Source organism: Pinus tabuliformis, chromosome 3_2 (genome assembly GCF_031772625.1).
Source record: "Pinus tabuliformis cultivar Carrire ecotype Pingquan chromosome 3_2, CPIR1, whole genome shotgun sequence".
Classification (NCBI taxonomy): Eukaryota; Viridiplantae; Streptophyta; class Pinopsida; order Pinales; family Pinaceae; genus Pinus; species Pinus tabuliformis.
The window spans coordinates 609,124,875-609,133,265 of NC_142302.1; positions in this window are offsets into that span (position 1 = coordinate 609,124,875).

An 8,391-nucleotide genomic window follows, 5' to 3' on the forward strand; every position below is an offset into this window, starting at 1 on the left:
GGTTGGAAAAACACTCTTGAAGCCCTTGGTGGGTTGAGTTACTAGTCTTGGAAGCCTCGATTGGAAAAATGCTCTTGAAGCCCTTGGTGGGTTGAGTTACTAGTCCTGGAAGCCTTGGTTGGAACAAATGCTTTGGAAGCCCTGAAAGGCTTGGATGGAGACCAATCTGATGATGGTTTTGTGATGTCCGACCATGAGGTGGAATCATTGTTTGATGGGTTGAGGTGAATGGACTCTAGAAGCCCTGTATTGTTTTCGATTGATGTGTTCTATGAGATCCCAGAGTCATGCTTGGAAAATGACACGGGGATGAATGGCTGAAGAGAGATTTGGCTCAACCATTCTACAGTCAGGTGGAACGTGGAAGTCCCATCCTGGGTTTGGATTTTGCATCATCAATATGAGGTTATTTATCCTTGTATTTCTATGAGTATCATAGTGGTTTATATGTGGATCATATGGTTGTGATTTAATTGGTATTTTTATTGTTATTATGTTGGATATATATATGTTTTATGACAGAAGTTATGTATGACTCTCATCATGTTTTTACTGGAAATTGAATGAACAATGTATCTGTGACCAAATGGATGAAATGGAAATTGATGTGTTGAGGCATCAATGCTTCTTAGCAATTCTCAGCTAAGTATGAGACCCCTATGCTCAGATATGTTATTTACACATGTAGATTACATATTCATGATATGTTTTGACGAAATGCCTGCCATGGCTAGTAGGGGTCCAGTTAAGTTCCTATTTAAGTAATTGCATTTGTATTGTCATTTCATTATTATTTTATTGTTCTGAGTATGTCATTCAATTCTAGGCAATGACCTGGGCTCTGGGCCTAAAAAAGTGGTTCAAACCTCGGGGACGTTGGCACAACACTTTGCAAAATAGTCCCTGGACGCTGGCTTGCAGTTCTGTGAGAGCATCCAGAGGTCCCTGGAAGCTGGCTTGCAGTTCTGTGAGAGCATCCAGAGGTCCCTGGACACTGGCATGCCCATAGCATGAGAGCATCCAGAGGTCCCTGGACGCTGGCATGCCCATAGCTTGAGAGCATCCAAAGGTCAAGTGGTCCAAAATCTCATTGGTACCCAGGGGTTGGTTGGCAACAAGGTTGGATTAGTTCCTGAGGGTCCTAATGTTGATGTTGAATGTCTGTATGGTGTGTTTCTGTCAGTTCCACTTCCTTAATGTGACTTAGGAGGTTGAATCAAATCATAGTGGACTCTCGTTGCATGTTTACCCTGACTGGTTGGTTGCTTGGGTAGATGTGGGAGGAGGGTGTTACAGAGTGGTATCAGAGTGTGGTTCACCCTCAGACTGGATGGGATGTGTGTTGGTCATGCATGCATGTCAATTGCATGTGTGTCTCTTACGCTTGCATTCCATGTGCTTGTTGAATTTGCAAGACGTTGATCATGGTTGTAGTGATGCATGTTGAAGAATCTAGGGCATCTAGGTAGGATAAGATTCTTCTGATGATGATAATTATTTGTGATGTACTTTTTACCTTTTCTTATTAGCACAATCTTCTCTTATTATTATTATAGTGTGTTCTCTTACTTCATCAAACAGTTACCAAAACAAAAGAGACAAGAACATAAGATATTCGCTCTCAGCCAGGGCAAAACCTCTCTCTCCTAGAGAGGAAAGCCCTTCTGCAAAATTTGTCTTATTGAAGCTTCAATTGGAAAATGTTAAACCCTAGACCCTTGATAAGTAGATCCTCCAAGCACAAGACATAATGTCTCTTTCTTTTGTTCCTTAACTGATGCATCCTTCTGCACTGCAACCTGACATCTTCCTTCACTCTTATTCCGACAACTGATGGCACTTTCTGCATAAACCATAGGTATTTTTAGAGACCTCTATTTTAGTGTCTTCCTCTCCTTCTCAACCTCGCTTGACAGTCTTCCTTATCCTTGATATTTAGACTAGAGAATGAGGTTTTTCTTGAGGTATATCTTCAAGTTATCGGTTGGTCCTCTTAACCTTACTATAACTTTGATTTCTTTGCACATGTGGCTGATCTAGGGCTTGAAATGGACCCTTTTACTTGCTTTCTTTTCTTCGCTTTAGGTGAGACCTACTTCGCTTGAGATGGAGGCCTATTAGGATTCTTTTCTTAGCCAAATCTAACTATATTATGTTGTTGCACTTGTGGATCTAGTGTGACTGCAAAACTACCCTCCTTACATTGCACGTGTGATAGAATTAGACCCCAAAACAACCCTCCAAAACTCGGATTCCTTTCTCTCCTTCTTCGCTGGCCTAGAAGCACCTTCTTGCTCCTTTTTGTGTTTCTTTCTTGACTCTTTCTCTCGTTGATTTTAGGGATCACTTGATGATTCTTTTGTGAGGAAAAACTACCCTATATATAGGAGAATTTCCCTCCTATTTGGGCCGACTTGACTTTAAGTGCACCAAAAATTCATTCCTTTAGCCGACTTGAGCCAGTGAGGCCGAATTGACTTTAAGTGCACCAAAAATTCATTTCTTTAGCCGACTTGAAGAGGAGACTTGTGTTTGCTTGGGAGGATCACTTTTGACTTATTTCTTTGACCTAATACATAGATTTGCATGATGTAACATCGCAATATGTGTCTTCAATAATTACATTGACTCTTTGACTTTCCTAGAAGCACTTAAACATTTGCTTGACCTATCAAATGGGCAAGAAACCAATTCTTCATAATGACAAAAATAATAATTCTTTTCTTTTACAAGTACAAAGATCAAAATTACATTTATGAAGACCAAACCTAGTTACACTTTCTTCAACAATGTTGTCATGTGGACGTTGATGTTGTTATTATGGAGTGCATCATCATGTTTGTATGATTGGTTACATGTTGTTATATGTCACTTACATATTCATCTTGTATGCTTGGTTACATTCTCATATGTTTGGTTACGTTCGTGTATGCTTTGTTACATGTATCATTCTTATCGTTTTGGCTACAAGTATTGTTCGTTTATGCTTGATTACATGTGTTTATGCATGTTTATGGTTAGTTACACATTGCTTATGCATGTTAATGTTTGCATGTGGTCAAGTGTACAGTGATGTAGTGGTTGTTGATAAGGTCATGCATTGATGACTGGACCCTAGCTAGAATGGTGGTTGCATGGTTACATGCTTATGTGTTATGTTTCTATATGTTGTCATGATTATGTTATAAATGTATCACACTGATTTTTTAATCTTGCAGACAAGGTAACCTCCCCGAGCTATACTAAGGTACTTTATTTTATTGTGATTTGGTTTAGATGACATGATATACCTTGCAGGAAGAAATATCAAATGGCTAGCAAGATGGTAGACTACAACGACTCTCCCTAGGAATCAAATGAGCAATATGCTATTGGGAACTCTTTCGATTTAGCAGATACATTGAGAATCTTAAAGGAATAAATAAGGAGTTGTATGGAAAATAATGACATAATCATGTAGGCACGAGAGAAACAAACAAAGATAAATGAAGTGATGCTTTAGAGTTTATCAGATTTGTAGCGACAGGGCCCACATCGGATCAACTATGGTAAGGAGGATAAAACTAGTGGGGCATATGGTAGTAAATCACATGGTGGTCACATGTCAGATAGAGATGACACTGTTAGAGATGGCAGATTGTTGGACACTTCAGATAAGAGAGAGGATAAACATGGGTACTATTCTAGTTCTGATTTAGATAGGCATTATGATCATCATTGTTATCATCCTTACAGGAGGAGTGATAGGGAATACTTGCCGTATGAGTTTAAGAAAGAAAATCCACCTACTTTTGATGGAGAGATGAAGAAACCATAAGATGCAGAGGCATGGTTTCTTGGAATGAGGAAGTTATTTAGGTTGCATGACTATTCAGAGAACATGAAAGCCAGAGTAGCTACATTCAGTCTCAAAGGTAAAGCATAAATTTGGTGGGAAGAGGTGGAGAATATCAAATATATTCATGAGGAAGACTTGACTTGGAGTGAGTTTGAGCAATTATTCAAGAAGAAGTATCTATAAGAGAGATACTTTGACAGGGCCAAATAATTGTATGAGCTAAATATGGGATCGATGATAGATGAGGAGTATAATAGCAAGTTCTTGGAGTTACAAAGGTATGTGTCTTACCTCACGGAGGATAAGGCCAAGATTCAAAGGTTCATTAGTGGATTACCGGTTGCATTCAAAGACATAATTGAGTTCAATGAGCCTAGATCATTGGAGGAGGCCATTCGAAAGCTAAGGCATTGCTACGAGCAATCGAAGCGTAGATCTGAGACTAAGCCAGACTGGAAAGGTAATGCAAAGAATAAAGGAAAATGGGACAGAAAGCGAGAAATACCTTAGGGTACAGGTAATAAAGAGAATGCAGTGCCATCTAAGAAGTTCAATGCATCAGATAGAGGACATGGACATCGATATGAGGAGTAGAACAAGGATGCAGGTTGGAAGCCTATAGAGTGTTGAACTTGTGGCAAAGATCATCGCAAGAGAGATTGCCCGCAGAATTAGGGTGGGTGGCCTCAGATATATAGTGCACAAGATGCATAGACTGTTGGGGATGTTGGTCAGAGTGTTCCTCGTATTTATGTAGCATTGGATAACAAACATGCAGACCATCAAGCATCTATCATTGAGATGGATGATAAGCTTTGTGATAAAGTTATTTCTATTTTGATTGACCCTGGATCTAATTATAGCTATGTTTGTCTTGACTTGGTGGATAAATGTGGTTTGAGTAAGTAATTACAAGAAAAATATTGATTAGTGTAGTTGGATACAAGTACAAAGAAGCGAGTTCATCATTGGGTAAGAGCTTGTGGATTTGATTTGAATGGTATGCCTACCGCAAGACATTTGAATGTATTATCGTTGGGATCATACAAGATGTTGTTGGGCATGGATTAGTTGTATCTACATAAAACCAAGGTGGATTATTATGACAAATTCAATGAGTGTGTTGATGACAATGGGGAACTAAGAGTCTTACAGGGTAAGAAGAAATCCAGATCAGTTAGGATGGTAACAACTATGTAGGAAAAGCGTAGTCATAGAAAAGCATGTGTGTTATTTGCAATACACATTTTTAGTGACAAGGGTAAGGAAGTTGATGATGCAGATGTTTTGGGCAGGTACCCAATTTTACAACAGTTCAAGGATGTATTTCCCGAGGACATTTCAGAGTTTCCACCTCATAGGGTGGTAGACTTTTTATTGAGTTAGAGCCAAGGGTAGCTCCAGCATCAAAAACACCTTACAAGATGAGCACACCTAAGTTGGTAGAATTGAAGTTGTAATTGAAGGAAATGTTGGACAAGGGATACATTAGGCCAAGTGTATCACCTTAGGGCGCACCGATATTATTTGTGAAGAAGAATGATGGTACTCTCATATTATGCATTGACTACAAACAATTGAACAAAGTGACCATCAAGAACAGGTATCCGTTATCGAGGATTGACGACTTATTTGATCAGTTGAAGGGAACAAAAGTGTTCTCGAAGATTGATCTGAGATCTGGATATCACCGGGTACGAACAAAATGGAGGACATTTATAAGACAACTTTCTGGACCAGGTATGGAAATTATGAATTTGTTGTAGTTCCATCTAGCTTAATTAATGCTCCATCAACATTTATGTGCTTGATGAATAGTGTGTTGCATCTGTATTTGGATAAGTTTGTTATTGTGTTCATTGATGACATATTGGTATATTCTAAAAATGAGGAAGAGCATGTCGAGCATTTAGAAAAAGTGTTGAGTTTGTTGAGAGAGCATTGGTTTTATGCTAAGCTTAACAAGTGTAGTTTCTTTCCGACCGAGGTACATTTCTTGGGACATGTTGCCTATAAGGATGGCATTGCAGTAGATCCAGAAAAGATAAGGGCCATCATGGAGTGGGTAGCTCCTAGGAATGTAGATGAGGTGAGATCTTTCATGGGGTTTTAGGCTATTATAGGAGGTTCATCAGGAACTTCTCAGAGGTTACTTATCCTATCACATCATTGTAGAGGAAAGGTAAGAAGTTTGAATGGACAGAGGAGTGTGAGGCTAGTTTTGAGCGGCTTAAGCAGTTGTTGACAGATGCACCAGTGTTAAAGGTTGCATATCCATACAAAGAGTTTGTGGTATGCACATATTCTTGTAAGAAGGCACTTGGTTGAGTCCTTATGTAGGATGGACAAGTGGTATGTTATGAGTCGTTAGAGTTGAATCAGCACGAGCAGAACTACCCCACACATGATCTCGAGTTGGCATTTATTATACATGTGTTTAAGATGTGGAGACACTATCTTTTGGGCAAGAGTTTTACATTAATGAGTGATCATAGTGGTTTGCGGTATATATTTGACCAACCATATCTGAATGGTAGGCAGTATCGGTGTTTCACTACGATTAGTGGGTTCGATTTTGAGATCAAATATATCAAAGGTAAAGAGAAAGAGTGGCAGATGCTCTTAGCAGATGGGTATAAGTAAATCACTTAGGAGATGTGAGCTCCTATGGGACAGACTTACAAGATAGGATCTTGCAAGCAGGTCAACAACATGTTAGGTATATGGAGATTGTGCACAAGTTGCAGCAGAATACTGGTACATGTACATGTGGTATTATAGGTACAGGTACATGTGACAGTACAAATATAAGTACATGTAGTGGTACAAATACAAGTCTAGGTGCAAGTGCATAGGATGTGGACTATTTCCTTACTGTTTCCGAAGATGATCCGATGAGCTTATCACTTCTAGGACTTCTCAAGAGATGGCAAAGTTACCAAGACTCAATTAATGATAGGGAGAAGGTACTAGAGTGGGAGCGATTGTGGTCCGACTTGGTACAGGGAGTGATTCAACGGAACACCAGAGACGGATCCTCATCAAAGCATGATGATGAGGAGAATTGTGCCTTAGCTCGTAATGAAAAGAAAGGGAAGGGGAAGTCATCCCATTCCAAATCAAATTATTATCAGGGCGACAAGAAGAAGGACATGTCAAAAATAAAGTGTTTTCATGATCCAGGTGGATGTTGGTGGCCACCCACCTATCCTATCTGGACCCCCGCAACTTTCCCTTTCAGTTTTTCAGTTTCCTTAATTATAGCGCAATTTACTATTTTTAGCAGTTTTTCGGGTCCTAAACTTTCGGAGCCGTTTTGAGACCCTAAACGACGGTTTTTGGGAAATCTACCGCCAATGATTTTTTTGTCAAAAAATCGTCTTTTCTGTCGTAGTCCTCGGAGAGATCTTTCCAACGAGCTATCATGCGCATCAAACGGAGATTATACGACCAATTCACGACCCCGGGAAGTTGATGTACCAACTTACCCAAAAAACGGGGCCCGCAATTTGGCGTTTCATCTTCTAGGGTTAGGTTTTGGAATGTGAAGGGTTTTCCATTGTTTCTCAATAATAAATAGGCCTTCGAGCCTCATTGTAACACAATTCAGAATAGTTCAGAGGCATGTAGCCACACATCTCTTCTCAGAGATAAGTTACCATCGCCCTAGCTGGTTTATTTCCATTTATGGTTGTAAGCATATTTCAGTATTTTCCATTAATGAAATGAAGTATTATTTCCGTTGCATCTTTGTGTATATGGTTATCTCTATAATTTGTTGCGTTCCTGTTTAAATCCAGATCATTTCACTGCCATAGCTGGGACACTACCACAAAGTGTCCACATAAGAAGGTCGGTAAGAAGCCCTCAGGAGGAGCGACGGGGGAAGCTCTTGCTTCACAGTTCAAACTAGATTTTACCCTCATCGCTTGTATGGTGTCATCAGTGATGGGTAGTGTGTGGTACCTGGATATTGGAGCTTCATTCCATATGACTGGTAACTAAGAGCTCTTCAGTAACTTGGAGGAGAAGGATCTCCATATTCATATCGAGATGGGTGATGATGGGAGTTATAGTGGAACTGACGTTGGTACAGTTACCTTTCATAGGGAGTCTGGTTCTCCCCTCACTTTTTGAGATGTTATGTATGTTCCACATTTGAAGAAGAACTTGGTTTCTGTTGCCATGTTGGAGGATAGAGGCTATGATGTGATATTTAGTAAGGGAAAGGCATTCCTTCTTCACATAGACACAAGACAGGTGAAGCAGATAAGAACCTCTACAAATTGGAGGTGGAAGACTACACTGCTTTGAGCACTAAAGCAGAGAAGGTGCAGAGCCAAGACATCGGTGAGTTGGGGCACAAAATATTGGGTCACTTGCATCATGGTGCTTTAAAGATCTTACAACAAATTTCTACAGGGCTTCCCAAGGGTACACTAGAGTAGAGAGACACATGCAAAGGGTGTACGTTGGGGAAGTACCCCAAATATTCCTTTCATGACAAGGATAGTAGAGCACACACAATCCTTGATCGAGTTCACTGAGATGTG